Source organism: Saimiri boliviensis, chromosome 2 (genome assembly GCF_048565385.1).
Source record: "Saimiri boliviensis isolate mSaiBol1 chromosome 2, mSaiBol1.pri, whole genome shotgun sequence".
In the NCBI taxonomy this organism is placed as follows: Eukaryota; Metazoa; Chordata; class Mammalia; order Primates; family Cebidae; genus Saimiri; species Saimiri boliviensis.
The window spans coordinates 185,442,037-185,465,105 of record NC_133450.1 but is presented as its reverse complement, the minus strand read 5'-3'; the positions used below and the strand labels follow the sequence as shown (position 1 = coordinate 185,465,105).

Below are 23,069 nucleotides of genomic sequence, written 5' to 3'. Positions count from 1 at the left end.
CAACGGCGCGGGGGCGCACGGGTCGGGAGGAGCTGCGCCGAAAGGCCTTGTGGGGGGTGGGTGGTAGCCCGGCTTCCCGACGCTCGTGGAATTTTCTGGAGCCCTTTCTTCCACTCAGCGAGCTCGAGAGTGCGGAAGCCTCCAGCTTTTGGGCCGTGGCTCAGAAGCAGTGCAAGTCCTAGGGTTCTCAAATCAGTGGGGCGGCCGCCTCCGCCCGTGAGGGCGGGAAGGGCTCGAATACAGTGAGCCATCGGGAGTTTTATGTGATTGGGGAAGCTCTTGGAACAAAGCCTTGCCCGGCTCCCACCCTTCTACTGGCGCCTTTTCCTCTTTCAGGAAACCCGCTGAGCAACAAATGCTGAGCCAGGTGGGTCTATTCCCCAGGCCAATAGCATAGGCCTTGGGTCTTGATGTTTTTCACGCGCGGTCCAAGACGGCGTAATTCACCAAAGTGCTAACTTATTAGGGCTTTTTGTACAAGTCCAGACCCCTGGACACACGTTATCTGCCCTGGACCTCTCTGACTCCTGCAGATTGAGCGCAGAGAGTCTGGGACTGAGCTGAGCAGTGAAACCTTTGGACCACCTTTGATGCACGGAGGGCCGTGGACTCCACTGGTCAGGCTTTCACTCTCACTCAGGCTACAGAGTAGCAGCAAGATGGCTAAAACAATTTAATTATTTGACCTAACTTTCACAATCCAGGGGTCAGTGAACCTGAATGTACAATCTGCAACGTGAGCCCTTGGACTTTAAAGTGCTACCACGGGTGCTTAATGGGAATTGGGATCCGCCTTTTTATCTAGGAACACAACAGATACATCAGTATCTAGCACCAAAAATGGTGGCGTTTGCCAGGCGCGGTGGCTCACGCGTGTAAGCCCAGCACTTTGGGAGGTGGAAGCGGGCTGATTGCTTGGATTCAAGTTTGAGAAGGCCGGAGCAGCAAAACACCCTTTCTATTTAAAACAAAAACAAAACTGGAGATGGCAGAGTTGAAAAGCTGCAGTTAGATTTTAGTGAGAAGCCAAACAAGTCAACAAGCTACCAGGGAAGCCGTAAGTTAGAAGTCAGCAGGGGATGGGCTCCTATATTAATCTGATCAGGGAGAGTTTCAGTGGGAAAATAGCAATTGAGCTGAGTTTTGAAAATTGGAGAAGAGCCATGGACAAAGCACGGGGGAAGGCTAGATTATGGTGTGGAATATGTTGTTTTTAGGAAATTGTAACTAACTGGTTGTAGCCAGAGCCAAGGGAGCTAGAATGGCCGAGGTGAGGCTTCAAAGGTAGTTAGGGCATGCCTTTCTTGGTATATATGCTACGCCAAGGATTTTGAACTTCATTCTTGGAAGCATCCTCGTGCTACCTCTTCAGCCTTTTCTCTTTCATTAATTTTAACTGCATTCCAGTCACAGAACTGTCTGCAGTTTCCCGTATGCACCTTTTCACTTTTGTGTGCTTTTGCCTTGGCTAACAGATGACTGATTTTTTTCAGTCTTAGGTGTTGCCTTCTTTTTTTTTTTTTTTTGAGACGGAGTTTCGCTCTTGTTACCCAGGCTGGAGTGCAATGGCGCGATCTCGGCTCACCACAACCTCCGCCTCCTGGGCTCAGGCAATTCTCCTGCCTCAGCCTCCTAAGTAGCTGGGATTACAGGCACACGCCACCATGCCCAGCTAATTTTTTGCACCTTTAGTAGAGACGGGGTTTCACCATGTTGACCAGGATGGTCTCGATCTCTCGACCTCGTGATCCACCCGCCTCGGCCTCCCAAAGTGCTGGGATTACAGGCTTGAGCCACCGCGCCCGGCCTGTTGCCTTCTTAAGTATCACCTCTGGTGTAACTTTTTTCGTTTAAACCAACACTTAGTAAACGTCTAATATTGCCAGGTAGTGTACTAGGGCTTTGTAATATAAAAATCACTTAAGTCAGGCTGGGCTCAGTGGCTCACGCTTGTAATCCCAATACTTTGGGAGGCCGAGGTGGGTGGATCATCTGAGGTCAGGAGTTCTAGACCAGCCTAACCAACATGGTGAAACACCATTTCTATTAAAAATACAAAAAATTAGCCAGGTGTGGTGGCACATCCTTGTAGTCCCAGCTACTCGGGAGGCTGTGGCAGGAGAATTGCTTGAACCTGGGAGGCAGAGGTTGTCAGGAGCCAAGATCGCAGCACTGCCCTCCAGCGTGGGTGACAACCAAACCAGACTCTGTCGAGTCTCAAAAAAAAAAAAAAAAAAAAAAAAAAAAATCAAGTGAGCCGTAGCCCTGCCTTCAAGGAGCTCACAACATAAGGAACCAGAAACATAACCATTTGAGTGATAAATGCTAATAAAGGAAGAGTAGGGGGTGCTGAGTATCGGAACCTTGCACCAATCAGATGAGTATCCCAGGCAGAGAGATTGATAAGTGTGAAAGCATGAACTGTTAATGGAGAACAATAAACAATAACTACATAAATATCATTCATGGGTCATAGTCCTGAAATTCCTATTTTACTGTAACGTAGACTGTGCCTTTGTGAATCTAATGTTGGTTAAGCATGGTATCAAATCACTTTAACCAAGAGTTTCAACAGTTAATGTTATCCTGTCTACCATGTTTAGTGTTTCTGCACCAGGAACCCAATTGAAATTCCCACAACTTTGAGAAAGCTGCAAATGTGTTACAAGCAAAAAATACCTCCTTGAGACCACCAACTTGATTATGAAATCTGATATTGAACATACTTTTAAAGTCTATAAGCTCATGTATTAAGTGAGCTAAATTCTTTTTGTTGTTGTTTTAGACGGAGTTTTCCTCTTGTTGCCCAGGCTGGAGTGCAATGGCGCGATCTTGGCTCACCGCAACCTCTGCCTCCTGGGTTCAAGTGATCTTCCCGAGTAGCTGGGATTACAGACATGCGCCACCAGTCCTGGCTAATTTTGTATTTTCAGTAGAAACGGGGTTTCCCCATGTTGGTCAGGCTAGTCTCAAACTTGTGACCTCAGGTGATCCTCTCACCTCAGCTTCCAAAAGTGCTGGGATTACAGGTGTGAGCTACTGCGCCTGACCCTAAATTATTTCAAAAAATTTTTTTGTAATTAGGTGGGGAGTAGTGGCTCACATCTGTAATCCCAGCACTTTGGGAGGCTGAGGAGGACAGTTCGCTTGAGCTGAGGATTTCGAGACCAGCCTGGGCAACATTGTGAAACCCCTGTCTCTATAAAAAATACAAAAACTAGCCTCTTGAGTGTGGCAGTGCACAGTAGTAGCCTGTAATGTTAGCTACTCCGGAACCTGAGGTGGGGGAATGGCTTGAGCTGGGGAGGTGGAGGTTGCAGTCAGCTGAAATTGCACCACTGTACTCCAGCCTGGGCAACAGACCTTGTCTGCAAAAACAAAAAACAAGAAACAAAAAAAATTTTTTTTTAAGTAGAGATGAGGTCTTCCTATGTTGCCTGATGGGACTGGTCTCAAACTCCTGTGCTCAGGTGGTCCTCCAGTCTTGGCCTCCCAAAGTGCTGTAATTACAGTCGTGAGCCATGCCCAGCTGAAATTCTTTTTTTTTTTCTTTTTGCATTTTAGTTTTGGAGAAATTATTAATAAAACAAGGGCCATAAAAGTTGGTTTTAAAAAAAGAAAAAGTATATATTTGCTTGTATATGCATAGAATATTTCTGAAGGACACATAGAAATGTGTAATATGGTTGGGTTGCCTGTGGGAAGAGGGAAGTGCTGGGTAGAAGTGGATGGGAGGAAGAATTTCATAATACACCCTTCTGTAACTTTTAAAATTTTAACTTCTGAATGTAGTGTTTAACTGAAAGGATTAAACTTAAGATACAGAATTCTCTCCTCTCTATTAAAGCTTTGAACTAGGAACTTGTCATTCCTAACAGCAAAGTTAGGTGATTCTTAGTTGCCTTAAAAATGATCATTACAGGCCCAGGCCTGGTGGGTCATGCCTCTAATCTCAGGACTTTGGAGGCTGAGGCAGGTGGATCCCTTGAGCCCAGGAGTTTGAGACCAGCCTGGGTAACAAGGCGAAACCCTGTCTCTACAAAAAAATACAAAAATTAGCTGGATGTGGTGGCACAAGCCTGTAGTCCCAGCTACTCGGGAGGCTGATGTAGGAGGCTTGCTTGAGCTGGGGAGGTGGAGGTTGCAGTGAGATCATGCCACTGCACTCCAGTCTGGCAACAGAGCCAGTGAGAATCCGTCCAAAAACAAAAACAAACCAAAAAAACAGGAAACATAATTACTTTAAGGATCTTGCAATAAAAAAGAAAAATCATCATTACATATCTTCTGTTTCACACTTTTCTCTTTGTAGAAACCTATTTCAGTGATGTTAAAAATATGTCCTGGGCCAGGTGCGGTGGCTCAAGCCTGTAATCCCAGCACTTTGGGAGGCCGAGGCGGATCACGAGGTCAAGAGATCGAGACCATCCTGGTCAACATGGTGAAACCCCGTCTCTACTAAAAATACAAAAAATTAGCTGGGCATGGTGGCACGTGCCTGTAATCCCAGCTACTCAGGAGGCTGAGGCAGGAGAATTGCCTGAACTCAGGAGGCGGAGGTTGCGGTGAGCCGAGATCGCGCCATTGCACTCCAGCCTGGGTAGCAAGAGCGATACTCCGTCTCAAAAAAAAAAAAAAAAAAAAAAAAAAAGTCCTGATGAATATTCTGGCTGGAAAGTAATTGAAGTTAACAGTTTTGGCAGGACATGATGGCTCAAGCCTGTAATCCCAGCACTTTGGAAGGCCTAGGTAGGTGGATCACTTGAGTCCCGGAGGTTGAGACCAGCCAGGGCAGCATAGTGAGGCCTCGACTCTGCAAAAAATTAAAGAGTTAGTGCGCCGGGCGCGGTGGCTCAAGCCTGTAATCCCAGCACTTTGGGAGGCCGAGGCGGGTGGATCACGAGGTCGAGAGATCGAGACCATCCTGGTCAACATGGTGAAACCCCGTCTCTACTAAAAGTGCAAAAAATTAGCTGGGCATGGTGGCACGTGCCTGTAATCCCAGCTACTCAGGAGGCTGAGGCAGGAGAATTCCCTGAGCCCAGGAGGCGGAGGTTGCGGTGAGCCGAGATCGCGCCATTGCACTCCAGCCTGGGTAACAAGGGCGAAACTCCATCTCAAAAAAAAAAAAAAAAAAAAAAAGAGTTAGTGTGGTGGTGTGGGCCTGCAGTCATAGCTACTTGAGAGGCTGAGGCAAGAGGTGGACCTGGGAGGTCAAGGCTGCAGTGAGTGGTGATTGCACCACTACACCTCAGCCTAGGCGATGGTTCATGACCCTGACTAAAAAGAATTTAAGTTTTTTTTTTTTTTTTTTGAGACGGAGTTTCACTCTTGTTGCCCAGGCTGGAGTGCAATGGCGCGATCTTGGCTCACCGCAACCTCCGCCTCCTGGGTTCAGGCAATTCTCCTGCCTCAGCCTCCTAAGTAGCTGGGATTATAGGCACGCGCCACCACACCCAGCTAGTTTTTTGTATTTTTAGTAGAGACGGGGTTTCACCATGTTGACTAGGATGGTCTCGATCTCTCGACCTCGTGATCCACCCGCCTCGGCCTCCCAAAGTGCTGGGATTACAGGCTTGAGCCACTGTGCCCGGCCCAAGAATTTAACAGTTTTAAGAAGCATTCTTAAATAAAAAAACAAAAACAAAAACAAAAAAACTAGCAATAATTTTGTATGTGATCTTCATTTGTATAGAAATGGGATCATTATACAAACTGTTTACAACTTGCCCTTTTCACTTTGTCATCTTACTGTGTCAGGATAAATATTAACCTACTTAGCAGGCACCATAATTTATTCCCGTATTGAACATTTCAGTAATTTCCAATGTTTTACAAACTGCTGAAGAGAAATTAGCAGATAAAGCTTTGAGTACTCATGCAAGTATTTCTGCTGGATATACAGCTAGAATTGAAATTGCTGAGTCAACATGAATGCAGATTTAGAATTGTTATGAATAAGTTTCCATATTGGTTTGTAACTGCTTCCAGCAGCGTGCGAGTGGGCCTTGCCAATATGAGGGATTCTGTCTTTTGTTGTTAAATCTTTGCTAAGCTTGGAGATAAAAAGTGATACCTTATTGTTTCAAGTTTCTTAGTAAGTTTAACCATGTTTTAAATGTTTGGTGACTCTCCTGTCACCTATTCATATTATTTTACTATTTTTCTATGGTATAATTCCACTATTTTAATAATAGGACTTTTAGGGATAGATATTCGTCTGTCATGTGTTACTATTATTGTCTTTAGTATATTGTTAGCTTTTTACTTAGTACCTATATGTATATTTTTGGCCATATAGAGATTTTAATTTTTATGTAGCTAAATTTTGACTCTTCCTTTGTGGCTTTTTTCTTCTCTCCATCTTCCCCCTCCTCCTTCTCCTTCACCAGTTCAGCTTTATCAATATAAATCTGTTGTCCCAGGTTTACAGGTTTATGTCTAGTTCTTTCATTGTTTCTCTTTTTCTTTTTAAACAGTCTTGGCCAGGTGTGGTGGCTTACGCCTGTAATCCTAGCACTTTGGGAGGCTGAGGCAGGTGGATCACGAGGTCAGGAGTTGAAGACCAGCCTGACCAATATGGTGAAACCTCATCTCTACTAAAAATACAACAATTAGCTGGGTGTGGTGGTACATGCCTGTAATCCCAGCTACTCAGGAGGCTGAGCCAGGAGAATCACTTGAGCCCAGGAGGTAGAGGTTGCAGTGAGCCAAGATCACACCACTGCACTTTCAGACTGGGCGACAGAGCAAAAACAAAAACAAATGTAACAGCCTTGATATGTTGCCCAGGCTGGCCTCGAACTCCTAGGCTCAAGTGATTCTCCTGCCTCAAGCTCTTCAGTAGCTGGGACTACAGACACCTGCCACTGCATCTGGAATCATTGTTCCATTTTAAACTTAAATTTTTTATTCAATCTAGAAGTTATTTTGGTGTAAGGACTGAGGATTATTTGTAAGTAACTGATCTTTATTTTTCTCCAAGTGGCAAGCTAGTTTATCTAACACTAATCTTATTTATCCTGAGTAATGCAAAATGCGCCGCCCAAGCTTTTTTTTTTTTTTTTTTTTTAGTAGAGAAAGGGTCTTCCTATGTTGCCCGGGTTGGTCTCAAATTCCTGGGCTCATGCAATCCTCCTGCCTTGGCCTCCCAAAGTGTTGGTATTACAGGCGTGAGCCATGACACCTGGCCACCACTTTTTTTTTTGAGAAGTCTCACTCAGTCACCCAGGCTGGAGTACAGTGGCATGATCTTGGCTCACTGCGACCTCTGCTTCCTGGGTCCAAGAGATTCTCCTGCCTCAGCCTCTAGAGTAGCTGGGACCACAGGCGTGTGCTACCACGCCTAGCTAATTTTTTGTATTTTCAGTAGAGGCAGGGTTTCACAGTGTTAGCCAGGATGGTCTTGATCTCCTGACCTCGTGATCCACCTGCCTCTGCTTCCCAAAGTGCTGAGATTACAGGCGTGAGCCACCGTGTCTGGCCTGCCACTTTTAATGTGTACTAAAGTTCCACTGAAATACATGGTACTACTTCCCTTCATTGTTCTTCCTTTTTACAATTTTCCTTGCATTTTTTAGTATGTTTATTCTTCTAGAAGAACTTAAGAATATTTCTGGCAGATTCCCTCAGAATCCCATTATGAGTTTTATTGTGATTACAGTGATTTTATATATCAGTTTGCAGAGAATTAGCATGTTTAAAATGTTGAATCTTCCTACTCATGAATATGTAACTCTATATTTACTTTCTTCATTGTGTTTTATGATTTTGTTTTTAAACTGGGTCCTGATCATTTCTGCTTAAATGTGTTACCCAGGCATTTTTTGTTGTTGCTGTCATGGATGGCCTCTTAACATTATATTTTATTTTAGTGGGATACTTCATAACTTTTAGTAACCGCATGGCCAGATTATAAGTGTTCATAGAGGTAGCTGGAGATGGCTGGAGGCCTAGCAGGAGCCAAGTAATAAGGGCTTGGGCATTATGCTAAAAAGTTTGAATTTTATTTTGAAGCCTCCTGAGAGACACTGGAGGATTTTAGGGATGGAGTGATATTACCTGTAACAGCTGACTTTTTCCTTCTTTTCTCTTTCCTCCATCTTTTCTTTCTTTTTTGAGGACCTGTCAGGCGCTGTGCTAAAGTCTCTACAAATGTTGCATTGTTGTAATCTTCATAGTTACCCTTGTTTTACAGCTGATTTGATTACATTTCCATTTTACAATAATCACTTGGATGCTAATGTGAAGGTTGGATTCTTAGCAGGTTTTTATGGTGAGCGATCAGATTGGAAGTGATGAGGCCTAAATAGAAGAAATGGAGAGGAAAATAAATATAATTATAAAAACGTAAAGATGGAGTCTTCAGATGGAGTCTTTGTGACTTGATGCAGAGGTGGGGAGGAGGAGGAATGACTTCCAGCTTTCTGGCTTGAGCAACAGGGTGGTTGGAGATGTCCTTCCTGTGGTGGGGAGCCCAGAAAAGAGGAAGAGGCCAGGGTAGGAGCAAAATTGGGTGAAGGAAAAGGTGAGTCCAGGTTTGAATGAGTAGAACTACAGCTATGCTTTTTTCTTTAGTTTAAAAAGAAAAGAATAATTTTATCCATACAAAGTGAAAAATAAATCCTAACTAAAATGCTATTCTTTGTGTTTATATAAATTAATTTAAATTTATTAGAATATTTAATTTTTAATTAACTGGGCCCAGACTATATTTTTTTGAGTAGCACCAATTCGTTCTGGTTTTTCTCTTAAACCTCTCTGACTACATACAATTTCATTCTTTTTTTATGAACTCCCTCCTCTATTCCTACCCCCACCTACTACCCTTCATTTTTTTTTTAAGTAAACTTTTTATTTTAGAATAGTTTTAAATTTACAGAAAAGTTGTCAGGATAGTATAGCGTTCCTGTTATTCCTCACTCAGTCTTCCCTATTGTTAAATTTACTCTAAAATGGTACAGTTCCCACAACTAATGAACCTACGCCGATACATTATTATTAATTAAAGTTTGTTCTTTATTTGGGTTTCCTTAGATTTTCCCTTTTCTGTTCCAGGATCCCACCCAGGACACCACATTACTTTGAGGTGTCATGTCTCCGTCTCATCTTGACTGGCAGTTTCTTAGACTTTCCTTATTTTTAAGGACCTTGACAGTTTTGAGGAGTAAATTTCTTTCAGTTTTGGATTTATCTAATGTTTTCCTCATGGTTAAACTGGATTTAGGAGTAAGGACCACAGAGGTAAAGTGCCATTTTCCTCATATCACATCCAGGGCATACTGTCAACGTGGCTTATGACTGTTGATGTTCACTTTGATCACCTGGTTGTGGTATTGTTTGTCAAGTTTCTCCACTTTGAAGTTACTCTTTTCCCTCTCTTTTCATACTGTCTCCTGTACAAGGAAGTCTTAAACATTTTGATAACATTGGCGTGGAGACAGGATCTGACACAGAAGACATTCTGTAAATGTTTGTTGAACTGAACTGAGTTGCTGTTATCTTGTGAGTCCTCACAAAAGCCTTGCAGGTAATTTTCTCCATTTTAGCCATGGGAAAAGAAAACAATTTGAATAACTTCAAGTGGATCACTTGAGGTCAGGAGTTTGGAGACAGCCTGGCCAACATGGTGAAACCTCATGTCTACTAAAAATACAAAAATTAGCCAGGCGTGATGGCGTGTGCCTGTAGTCCCGGCTACTCAGGAGACTGAGGCAGGAGAATCACTTAAACCTGGGAGGCGGAAGTTGCAGTGAGCCGAGATTGTGCCGCTGTACTCCATGCTGGGTGACAGAGTGAGATTTGGTCTCAAAAAAAAAAAAGAAAAAATCTTAATTAGAAGCTGTGTATGGTAGTCACACCTGTAATTCTAGCACTTTGGGAGGCTGAGGCTGGAGAACTGCTTGAGGTCAAGAGTTTGAGACCAGCCTGGGTAACATAGTGAGACCCTGTCTCCAAATTAAATTTTTTTTCCCCCACGTGGGTGCAGGTGGGCTAAGGCCAAAAAGGGCGTTAGCCTAAAAAAAATCTTAGTCAGAAATTGCATAGCTATTTTATCATGAAACCTTAATGTCATAAAGGTTATATTTACAGAAATATACTCAATTTCCTCATGAAAAAAAATCTAAAAATATTTTACTCAGATTTGTAGCCCAAATCAATATTTTCCCCAATACTTTGTTTTTTATTTTTATTATTATATATAATTATAAAGAAAACATAAGGAAGTTTTTTTCACCAAGCTCTTCATAGGTCTCCTCAAGTCCCCTCAAATTTCCCCCTGTATGTTCTGCAAATATTAGAATTTTACCTTTGTGGGCCGGGCGCGGTGGCTCAAACCTATAATCCCAGCACTTTGGGAGGCCGAGGTGGGGTGGATCACAAGGTCAAGAGATCGAGACCATCCTGGTCAACATGGTGAAACCCCGTCTCTACTAAAAATACAAAAAATTAGCTGGGCATGGTGGCGCATGCCTGTAATCCCAGCTACTCAGGAGGTTGAGGCAGGAGAATTGCCTGAACCCAGGAGGTGGAGGTTGTGGTGAGCCGAGATTGTGCCGTTGCACTCCAGCCTGGGTAACAGGAGCGAAACTCGGTCTCAAAAAAAAAAAAAAAAAAAAAAAGAGCGAAACTCCATCTCAAAAAAAAAAAAAAAAGAATTTTACCTTTGTGCCATGACATAAAGAAGCTGGAAAGCAGTAGAGGTTAACTTCCCTAAAAAGTAAATAAGCTGATATCATTAGAAAATAGAAGGAGTGCATTAGGTGGATTCCCCCAGAGCAGACACTGTCACAAGAATTTGGAATGCTAGTACTTTGTTTGGAGATGATCCCAAGAATTAGCAGTAGGGAGTGAAGAAGTGAGACAGGGATGGGAAGGAAGCCAGCAGAGTACGGGTGGATATGCTGGGTAACCCTCTGGGTAGCCTGGGCTTTCTCTTGCTGGGGAGACAGTGTAGTATACACATTAGTTGTTTCATTCCAGGGGTGAGAAAACGTGTTTACCTACTTTTTTTTTTTTTTTTTTAAACATCATTTTCATTACTCTCAGTGGCATAAATCTCACATTAGACCTATATATGGTCAGAGAAGGCAATGTTGCAGTTCTTGCGGTAAGAAGTTTTTGGATATATGAAACATGCAGCTAAATTTATGTTTCACTAGATTTTGATCCTGTCACCACTAAATAATGTTTACGATTTGGCATTGGACCTAGGATTGCCTACAGAGAAGAATATGTCTTGTCTTGTGCAGTTGATGCTGCCCCCAAATATCCCTTGAGTCAGTGCACTTCTGTCCCTTTGTTCAGGCTGCCAGCATCCTTTGCACTGCATCAGTAAAGTTCTAACTGCTTTCCACTTTTCTGCACTTGGCCCTCCCCACTAGTCCATTTTTGCTCACCACAGCCACAGTGACCTTCATAAAATGAACATCAAATATGTCACTCTCTAGCTAACTCTTCAGGGGTTTTTCATTGAATAATGAATCCACATATAGTTCTTGAATGGTTTACTATCATCCTTGCTCAGGCCTTTTTATCTTCCTTTCACTGACTCCATTGGCTTTTCACTTCCATTGGACTTCCAGCAACCCTGAAAACATAATCTAAAAGCCCTGCTATTGAGCCTTTGTATGTGCTCTTTCCTCAGTTTGGATCACAGACCTAGAATTTTCTTCAATCAAGTCTTCATGTGGTTGTTTCCTTTCTATCTTTTTTGACTCTATTTAATGTCCTTTCCTCATATAAGCCTTTCTTGACACCCTCCCAACTCTCTCCCACCCTACTGTTTCTCTGGAGAACCCTGACTAATATAACTCTCTCCAAATGCCAAAACAAAATGAGGTATCCCAGCTATACTCTCTCTCAGAACTTCCTATTTTTCCTTCTGAGGAAGTCTCTGGACCAGGCAACCACAGCCTCTGTCTTCATCTGCTTTTCCCTTATACCAGGTAGATAGTCTGCCTCCAACTGCTTTTCCCTTCCAGCAGGAGTCTCAAAGTCTTAAAGAAAGAAGGGCTTTCAGGGGGCCAGACAGGTTATAAAAGTGAGTGGCACACTGGAGAGCACATAACATCTATTCACAATTCTAGCTATTTGTTGTTTTCCCAAGAGACCAGGAATCCTGATTTTCTTTTTTTTAAAATTCTGTTTATTAATTATTATTATTTTTTTCATAAGAGACAGAGTCCTTGCTATGTTGGCCGGGCTGATCTTGAACTGCTGGCCTCAAGCAATCCTCCTGACTCATCTTCCCAAATGCTGGAATTATAGACATGAACCACTGAACCCAGCCAGAATCCGGATTTTCATGTGAGATCTCATTTCTAACTGTTGGAATTAAACAACAAAACCTTGAACAGAGTAGCCAAAAACAATGTTGAAAAAAAAAAAAGAATGAAATTCTCATCCTTCCTGATTTCAAAAAATATTACAGACCTATAGTAACCTAAACAGTGTAGTACTAGCATAAAGACAGACATACAGACTGATGGAATACAATAGAAATCCCAGAAATAAATCCTTGTATAAATGATTGATATTCAATAAGTATGTCACTACCATTCAGTGAGTAAAGGGCAGTCTTTTCAACAATGGTATTACTAAAATCTGGGTATCCACATGCAAAAAATTGAAGTTGGAGCCTTACCTTACATAGTACAGAAAATGAACTCAAGGCCAGGCACAGTGGCTTACACCTGTAATGCCAGCACTTTGAGAGGCTGAGGCAGGAGGATTGCTTGAGCCCAGGAGTTCAAGATCAGCCTGGGCTACATAGCAAGACCCCCATCTCTATTAAAAAAAATTATCCAGGCATGGTGGTGCATGCCTGTAGTCCCAGCTACTTGGGAGGCTGAGGTGGGAGTATTGTTTGAGTCTGGGTGGTCAAGGCTGCAGTAAGCTGAGATTGTACCGCTGCACTCCAGCCTGGGTGACAGAGCAAGACTCTTACCTCACAAAAAACCCACCACACCTCAAAATGGATCAAAGATCTAAGCATAACACCTAAAACTATAAAACTCTCAGAAGAAAACATAGAGAAAAAGCCTTCATGACAGATTTGGCAATGATTTCTTGGATATAACACCAAAAGACAGGCAGCAAATATAAAAAATAGGTAAATTGGACTACTTCAAAATTAAAAACTTCCGTGTACCCAGGAATACAGCCAGCAAGCAGAGTGAAAAGGCACCCTTGGAAATAGGAATTTATATTTGATCAAATATCAATATCTAGAATATATAAAGAACTACAACAACAAAACAAACAAACAAAAAAAACCTGATTAAAAAATGGTTGAAGTACCTGAATAGACATTTCTCCAAATACATACACATAGATAGGAAGCTTATGAAAAAGATCAACATCGGCTGGGCGCGGTGGCTCAAGCCTGTAATCCCAGCACTTTGGGAGGCCGAGGCGGGTGGATCACGAGGTCGAGAGATCGAGACCATCCTGGTCAACATGGTGAAACCCCGTCTCTACTAAAAATACAAAAAATTAGCTGGGCATGGTGGCTCGTGCCTGTAATCCCAGCTACTCAGGAGGCTGAGGCAGGAGAATTGCCTGAACCCAGGAGGCGGAGGTTGTGGTGAGCCGAGATCGTGCCATTGCACTCCAACCTGGGTAACAAGAGCAAAACTCCATCTCAAAAAAAAAAAAGATCAACATCGCTAATCATTAGGGAAATACAAAGCAAAACCACAATGAGATACCATCTCACACCCATTAGGATGGCTGCTACCAAAAAGTAACAAGCATTAGCAAGAATATGGAGAAATTGGAACTCTTGTGCACTGTTGGGAGAAGTGTAAAATCATCCAGCTGCTATGAAAAACAGTATGATAGTTCCTCAAAATATTAAAAATGGAATTATCATATAAGCCAGCAATTTTACTTCTGTGTATATATTACAAATAGTTGAAGAATTTAAAAAATATTGTTCCATGTTAAAAAAATTTCAGTGGCTTTAGAGAAGTACAAGTGGTTTTTGGTTTCATGGATGAATTCTATAGTGGTCAAGTCTGAAATTTTAGTGTACTCATCACCCGAGTAGTGTATATTGTACACAATACATAGTTTTAAAAAATCTCTTGCCTTCTTCCCCCCTCCCCACTTCTGAATCTCTGATGTTCATTATACCAGTCTGTATGCCTTTACATACCCAAAACTTAGTTATGAATGAGAACATGGGGTATTTGGTTTTCCTCTCCTGAGTTACTTCACTTAGAAAAATGGCCTCTGGTTCCATTCAAGTTGCTGCAAAAGACACTGTTTCATTCTTTTTTACGGCTGAGTAGTATACCATGGTATGTATGTACCACATTTTCTTTATCCACTCATCAGTTGATGGGCACATCAGTTGGTTCCATGTCTTTGCAAATGTGAATTGTGAGATCAGGATCTTGAAGAGTTATTTATACACTCATGTTCATAGCAGCATTATTCACAATAGCCCAAAGGTGGAATATCCACAGATGGATGACTGTATAATGTGTGGTATGTACTTGCAATGTAGTGTTATTCGGCTTTAAAAAGGAACTTTTTACACATGATACAACATGGATGAACCTTGAGGACGTTAAGTGAAATAAGCCAATCACAAAACGGCAAATACTGTCTTATTTTACTTATAGGAGGTATCTACAGTGATCAGACTCATGAAAACTGAAAGTAGAACGGTGGTTGCCAGGTATTAGAGGAGGGAAAATAGGGAACTATTTAATCAATACCGAGTTTTTTTGTTTTGTTTTTTGAGACAGAGTCATGCTCTGTCACCCAGGCTGGAGTGCAGTGGCATAATTTCAGCTCACTGCAGCCTCTGCCTCCCAGGTTCAAGCAATTCTCCTGCCTCAGTCTCCCGGGTAGCTGGGACTACAGGCAAGTGCTGCCACACCAGTCTGGTCTCGAACCCCTGACCTCAGGTGATCCACCTGCCTCGGCCTCCCAAAGTGCTGGGATTACAGGCGTGAGCCACTGCAGCCAGCCAAGTTTCAGTTTTTCAAGGTGAAAAAGTTCTAATGATTAGTTGCATGGCAATATGAAGTTCCTGAAAGTCTTCAGTGCCTTCCATACCTTTAGCTATGCATTGTGCCATGTGATCTTGCTTTTCTGGATGCTAATACACTGTAGACATGGACTAGGCCTAACAAGCAGGACATGGAAACTCAGCCCAATTTTGCACATTATATGGTGAATGTTGTAATTAGAATGATCCAATTCAACTTTTGGATGCAAGACACACAAAGGCAGGTCGAAGAAGTACCCTTAACCCAGAGGCTAAGGGATGCTTAATTCTGAGGGAATAAACAAAACTGGTCAGGTCACCAGAGTTGCTTCTTTTTTTTTTTTTTTTTTTTTGGAGACAGAGTTTCGCTCGTTACCCAGGCTGGAGTGCAATGGCGCGATCTCAGCTCACCGCAACCTCCACCTCCTGGGTTCAAGCAATTCTCCTGCCTCAGCCTCCTGAGTAGCTGGGATTACAGGCACACGCCACCATGTCCAGCTGATTTTTTGTATTTTTAGTAGAGACGGGGTTTCACCATGTTGACCAGGATGGTCTCGATCTCTCAACCTCGTGATCCACCCGCCTCGGCCTCCCAAAGTGCTGGGTTTATAGGCTTGAGCCACCGCGCCCGGCCGAGTTGCTTCTTTTTATCTTGAGCAGTTGGGAACAACATTCCTTAGCCATGAGGCCCGTGTGGCTGCTGAGATGCTGCTTGTATTTTCTCACTTCCTCATATGACTCTAATATAAACCTGCATCTTCTCTGCTAACAAAAGCAAGCCTGTCTTCTGTGTTTCTTGGAAGATCCTCCCACCTTCTGTCTTGAAAACTCGGATAGCTCCATCATACTCTTAAGTCTCTGCTTTTCCATGGAAGGAAACAGTGCTCCACCTTGATGAAGAATGTGACTCCTTAAGTCTCAATGTTGTTAAAGAAAAAATTATTCAATGATACTTGCTAAAGCATGGTAAGGAAGGCTTTATTCAGGAACTTCATGATAGGTATTTAGAGCTCATTGCAACAGAATTTTCTAGTGGAGGAGAGATTGGGCTCAACTCCGAATAACAGCATGGGCAAGTGGGAATTTATGGCTAAGGAGCTGTGTAGGGGTCAGTGGATGGAAAATGACTAAGAGGAAACATCAAGGATAAAGGAGATTCTGGCTAAATAGACCCAACAGGATTCTTGCTGGAGACAGGCCAAGGTGATCAGATATCACCTGGGATATAGTGGAGAATAATGAACCTGATCAGATATTGAGGATAATCACCTAAGAGGCAGGGGTGGTGATGGTTTTTGCTAAACTGACTTAGCAAGGGTCTGTGCTAAAACTGGATTTTATAGGGAAGTGCACAGATGAGCCTAGCAGCAAATTCAGAAACCTAATTCAACCAAAGAATCTTTGCCAGTGTTGTATTTGAGAAAAATGATAAACTGTACTTTCACCCCCGAGATAGGGATTGTTCCTTCTGCCAAAATGCCTTTGAATAATTGCAATATGATTCTTAAGGAACATCCTGGAATTGCTATTAAAAAATCAGTACACGCATCTATCCCTGCATCCTGCTTTTCTTCTCCCAGATTGCTTCACAGTTCATTTAGTGTAGACAGCACTACAAAAATCTTAAGTTTCTCCACTCCTTACCCCTCCATTCTTTCCTCCCCGCACAAGGGAGAAAGCGGATTGTAGTTTAAAAAGCAGGTGGCAGTGCTACAGCAGGTTGCCTGAAGCAAGAAAGATGGTCTTAAAGGTTGTGAATGTCTCCTTGTGGAGTATCGAGAAGCTGCACAGCCACCTAGAAACGTCCACAGAGGGATTGAGTCCGAAGTGTCACTAAATTCAGACCCTGTGAGGCAGTGATAGGCGAGTGGCCCTGAGGTAGAGAGATTCTGAGACAGCCGGTCCCCACTGGGATAACTGCCAGGAACCTCACTTGGACCACGGCCCCAGGAGAACCCAACTGGGGCGGACGCTATTTGATTTGGGAACTGGGAGGGGCTCTTTCAGCCAATCCGTGGAGGAGAGAGCTGGTGACGTCACCGGCCGTCCTCCAGTCGGTCTTATACGTCATCCCTCAGCGCCGGAAGCGATGAATTACCCCTAGAGTAACGTGATCTTGTACATCTCCGACGTTTGGAGGTAAGGCGGTCGTCAGCTTATTTACTCTGTTGGTTGGATTCAATGCCGAGGGTGTGAGCGTTAGGCCGAGGCTGCTCCTACCCTTGAGTGATGTGCCTTGTTCTCAACGGCTGCGTTCTCTGTCCTCCCCTCCTACTCTTTTGGGCTGAGCGAGCGCTCCCGTTGGTCTTCGACTCAATTTGCGATTGTTCACGTGTGCTCCCGACACCTGTACGTACCTTGGTAGCAACACATGCAGAAAAAGATTAGAGAGTGGGCCTTGTCCTACCAAGGAAGCGGCCTAGCTTGTTGGAAAGGACAGCGTTTCCGCCAGAAATGCTTCCTGAAAGGCAATTGAGGGACCTTCGCAGCATCCTCAATAGGCCTTGTAGGAATGCCAGAAGAAGCAGGCCTTTGTCCATACATACCAGTGATAGTGACTCAACAAAGCAGGGATGAAATTTCTTTTTGGGATTACTGTGGTCTATGTTTAGAACTTTTTGGGATTGTTCATATGCAGATTTGTGCTCGTTCTTAGTTACACAGTTGTTGCTTTCGAATGATCTTTTTCTATGTCCACAGCCCCTGCTTGCCCTACCTTCACTATGAACAAAAGTGATAATAGTGTTGAATACTTTTTATCAGACACTGAGCTTTACATACTTTGTCCTTTAGCTCTTGTGACAACCCCATGGTGTCTGCTTTACACTTGAGGGAATGAGGGCTTGGTGAGGTTAAACAATTTGCCTCAAGTCACACATCGAGTAGGTGGTAGAACCAATATTTGAATTCAAGCATTCTAACTTCGGAGGCCTTGATCTTCGCCACTATTCTATATATTTTTTGTCAACTGTCCATTAAGCTCCCAGACACCTACTCTTTGTTACCTATTATTTTATGGAGAAAATTAAGGTCATGAGATGTGCTTTCCCACACATTTCTGCCTCTGTTTTCCCTTTTAAAATCATGAAAATTTATACCCTTTACTTTTCCTTTTGTCTCAGAAGATGCATTGTCTCTGATGAATGCAAATTCCTTTATCTATGCTTTTGATATTTTATGCTGTCACTTATGAGACTTTGTTTTCGTTTGTCATTTCTGTCTCTTTCTGTCTGTGTTCCAATCATGTATAAACAAGGTCAGGTTTCTCAGATCTCTGACGCTTTCCCCTACCAACGAAAGAAAAAATCTTTGATGATCCATCTTAGTGGGTAGTCGTTTTCCTCCTACCCTAAAATGTTGGGTGTTTCTATTGCTTGTGACTTTGGCATAATGAACAATGAAAAACTGTTCTTTTCATTCTGTACACATTGCCTGAGCAAAGCCATTAGCTGGCTTGGTTTTAACTACCTCCTACGTGCTCCCAAATTGAAGTTGTCAGCTTAGACCTCTCTGAGTTTTACCATCACCTCTGACTATCCTGCTGGACAGCTCTGCCTGCAAGTCCAACAGACACTTCAAATTCAAATGAATGAAACTGAACTCATCGTCTTGCCTGAACTTAACTCTTATCACATTCATCACTAAGTTCTTATAGTTTTACCTGCTAAACATCTCTCAAATCTGTGCAGTCTTCTCCGTCTCTGTTGTCCTTTTACCTGCAATATCATGGCCTTCTAACTGATTTCTCTGCTTCTAGGCCTGTTCCCCCCCAAACCTCTTCTCCACATTACTCTCCTCCACCCCCAGATGGTCTTTGGAAACAAGTCTGTATCAAATTCCTGCTTAATCTTTAAAGATCTATCTGTGCATTCATCTTTTCTTTTCTCTAATTCATTCAGCAAACATTTGTTGTCTACTGGCTTGCAAAATCGATTGAAAACTCTAAAGTTAGAGCTTCTCAGCCAAGGCTCTGCTTTATCTGAACCCTGCCTGTATCTCCAGCCTCCTCTCTGCCTCATTCGTTAGGTTGCAGCAACACTGAATGGCATCTTCAGGGGTACTGTGCTATTTCTTTTTTGTATATTTGCCCTTGCTGTTCTCTTTGCTTGGAATCTTCTCCCTGATTCCTTTCTCCACCTCCTGCTCCTCACCTAATTAGGCTGCTCCTTTTCACCTAATTAACCCAGTTTACAAATGGGACTCATTTACAAAGTTTATGTCCACCTCCTCAAGGAAATTTTTTCCTGACACCTCTTTCCCCCTAGTCTCAGTTAGGTACTCCAGCATTGTGCTTTCATCATACCCTTTGCACAGAGCAGTCATCATACTTACCATACCCACTATTAATAAAATTGTTTCTGTGTTTCTCTCCTCTGCAAGATTTTTTTTTTTTTTTTTTTTTTTTTTGAGACGGAGTTTCACTCTAGTTACCCAGGCTGGAGTGCAATGGCGCGATCTCGGCTCACCGCAACCTCCGCCTCCTGGGTTCAGGCAATTCTCCTGCCTCAGCCTCCTGAGTAGCTGGGATTACAGGCACACACCACCATGCCCAGCTAATTTTTTGTATTTTTAGTAGAGACGGGGTTTCACCATGTTGACCAGGATGGTCTCGATCTCTTGACCTTGTGATCCACCCGCCTTGGCCTCCCAAAGTGCTGGGATTACAGGCTTGGGCCACCGCACCTGGCCGATTTTTTTTTTTTTTTTAACGGGTTTCTTGCTCTGTTGCTCAGGTTGGAGTACAGTGGTGAAATCTTGGCTCATTGCAACCTCTGCTCCCCGGGTTCAAGTGATTCTCCTGCCTCAGCCTCCCGAGGAGCTGGGATTACAGGTGCAGTTTTGGCTCACTGCAGCCTCCACTCCTGGGTTTAAGCAATTCTCCTGCCTCAGCCTCCTGAGTAGCTGGGACTACAGGCATGCACCACAATGCCTGGCTAATTTTTGTATTTTTAGTAAAGATGGGGTTTCATTGTGTTGGCCATGCTGGTCTCGAACTCCTGACCTCATGATTCGCCCGACTTGGCCTCCCAAAGTGCTAGGATTACAGGCGTGAGCCACCATGCCAAGCTAAGATTCGGGTTTATTTATTTTATTTTTTTGTAGATGAGGTCTTGTTGTGTTGCCCAAGCTGGACTTGAACCCCGAGGCTCAAGCGGTCCTTCCACCTCGGCCTCCCAAGAAGCAGGGACTACAGGTACGTGTCACTGTGCTTGGCTAAGACTGAATTTTTTGAAGGCTAGGCTCATATATTATCTCTTTATTCCCAGCTCTAGAATGGCACAAGGTATACAGAAGTGTATTAATTTTGATTGGATGATCAAATGAGTGAAGCCAAAAGTTATATGGTGTAGTGCTTAAGAACCCATTCTGTGGAATTAATTCAAATCGTATCTCTGGCACAAATTGGCTATGTGACTTGAACATGTTACTTATCTTCTTATCCTTAATTTTCTCTTGTTAGAATGGGGTTCTGAGTTTTAAAATGAGACCATGTAAGAAAGACATTTAGCATAGTACCTAGCACATAGTATGCACTTGATAAAGGTATGCTGAAAACCAGGGGATCCTGGAGTAAAGACAAGGCCTAGGACAGTGATCTCCAGAAACCTTCCTCAGTGTTTTTTGAATGGGTAGGCAGTGATGCAGTCTGTTACCAGGGAGATTATAATCTTGTTTTGAGAGTAGAATTATATCCACATTAAACGTTCAGAGAACTGTGAAGGTAGTTTGACCATATCCAATAATAAGATGTAGAGAAGAGAAGACAGCTCAGTGAAGGCCTTAGGGAGGAGGTGAGGCTTGAAAGTTAAATAGGACTTGGGTTTTAGATGAAAGGAAAGAATATAAACTAATGCCAGGAGACCATATTAAGAATGACTTTGGCTGAGCATGGCTCACACCTGTAATCCCTGCACTTTGGAAGGTCAAGTTAGGAGGATTGCTTGCGACCGGGAGTTTTAGACCAGCCTAGGCAACATAGTGAGACCCCATCTCTATAAAAAATAAATTAGGAAGTCATGGTGGTGTGTGTCTGTAGTTCCAGCTAAGGAAGTTGAGGCTGCAGTGAGCTGTGAGGATGCCCTGCACCCAGCCTGAGCAACAAAATGAGCCCATGTCTCAGAAAAAAAAAAAAAAAAAAAAAAAAAAAGAATGGTTTATTTGGGAGACATTGTTCATTATGTTATACCTGAAGGGTATACAGGCATACCTCGGACACATTATGGGTTTGGTTCTAGACAACTGCAATAAAGTGAGTCACATGAATGTTTTGTTTTTTTAGTGCATATAAAAGTTATGTTTAGACTATAGTGTGTTAAGTGTGTAGTAGCATTATGTTTGAACAATGTACATACCTTAATTAACAATACTTTGCTAAAAATGCTAACAATCACCTGAACCTTCAGTGAGTTGCGATCTTGCTGATTGAAGGTGGGTCTTGCCTTGTTGTTGGTGGCTCCTGGCTCATCAGGGTCATCATTGCTGAAGGTTTAGATATCTGTGGTAATTTCTTAAAATAAGACAATAAAGTTTGCTGCATTGATTGGTTTTCACAAAATATTTTTCTGTAGCAAGTAAGTGATGCTGTTTAATAGCATTTATTTTGTTTTCTTTTTATTTCATGTATTTTTTGAGTCCAGTTTATGGATGTTTTATAGCATTTTACCCACAGTATAACTTCTTTCAAAATTGGAATCAGTCCTTTCAAACCCTGCTGCTACTTTATCAGCTAAATTTATGTCCTTTGTTGACTTTTTTTTTTTTTTTTTAGGGGCAGAGTTGCTCTCTGTCATTCAGGCTGGAGTACAGTGGCACAATCTCGGCTCATGGCAACCTCTGCCTCCTGGGTTCAAGTGATTCTTGTGCCTCAGACTCCTGAGTAGCTGGGATTACAGGTGCATGCCACCATGCCTGGCTAATTTTTGTATTTTTAGTAGAGACAGAGTTTCATCATGTTGGCCATGCTGGTCTTGAACTCCTGACCTGAAGTGATCTGCCCACCTTGGCCTCCCAGAGTGTTGGGATTAGAGGCATGAGCCACCACACCTAGCCCTTTATTGGCATTTCAGTAATGTTTACTACATCTTCACCAGGAAATTTCATCTCAAGAAACTATTTTCTTTGCACATCCATAAGAAGCAACTCCTCATCCATTAAAGTTTGATCATGAGATTGCAGCCTTTCAGTCACATTTACAGGCTCTACTTCTAATTCTAGTTCTTTTATTTCTGCTACACTGGCAGTGACTTCCTTCACTGAAGTCTTGAACCCCTAAAAGTCATCCATAAGGGTTGGAATCAACTTCTTCCAGACTCCTGTTTATGTTAATATTTTGACCTCCCATAAGTCACAGATGTTCTTAAGGGCATCTAGAATGGTTGAATCCTTTTCAGAAGGTTTTCAATTAACTTTGCCCAGGTCCATCAGGGGAATCATGGTCTATAGTAGCTATAGCCTTATGAAATGTATTTTTATTTTATTTTTTTAAGATGGGGTTTCACCATGATGGCCAGGCTGGTCTTGAACTCCTGATCTCAGGTGATCCACCCACCTTAGCCTCCCAAAGTGCTAGGATTACAGGTGTGAGCCACTGCACCTGGCTGAAATGTATTTCTTAATTATTAAGACTTGAAAGTCAAAATTACTTCTTGATCCATGGGCTGCAGAATGGATGTTGTTTTATCAGGCATGAAGACAATATTTATCTCCTTGTATAATACATCTCCATCAGAGATCTTGGGTGCGTTGTCAGTGAGCAGTAATACTTTGAAAGGAATCTTTATGAGCAGTAGTTCTTTTTTTTTTTGAGACGGAGTTTCGCTCTTGTTATCCAGGCTGGAGTGCAATGGAGTGATCTCGGCTCACCGCAACCTCCGCCTTCTGGGTTCAGGCAATTCTCCTGCCTCAGCCTCCCGAGTAGCTGGGATTACAGGCATGTGCCACCATGCCCAGCTAATTTTTTGTATTTTTAGTAGAGACGGGGTTTCACCATGTTGACCAGGATGGTCTCGATCTCTTGACCTCGTGATCCACCTGCCTCGGCCTCCCAAAGTGCTGGGATTACAGG

General features: G+C 42.8%; 1 protein-coding gene across 8 annotated transcripts in view; it reads left to right on the top strand.

Moving 5' to 3' along the window:
* The first annotated feature begins 39 nt into the window (after positions 1–39).
* APTX (aprataxin) overlaps positions 40–23,069 on the top strand; it is a 38,999-nt gene continuing 15,969 nt past the window's right edge. Inside the window, exons 1-2 of one of the 8 annotated variants that reach the window (XM_074394963.1) lie at positions 41–367; positions 20,108–20,198. The gene's annotated coding sequence lies outside the window, so the exon portion shown is untranslated. Of the gene's footprint in view, positions 368–9,404; positions 9,530–15,481; positions 17,144–20,107; positions 20,199–23,069 lie in introns of those variants that run through there. The other 7 variants (XM_074394964.1, XM_074394967.1, XM_074394962.1 and 4 more) reach the window with 7 other exon arrangements.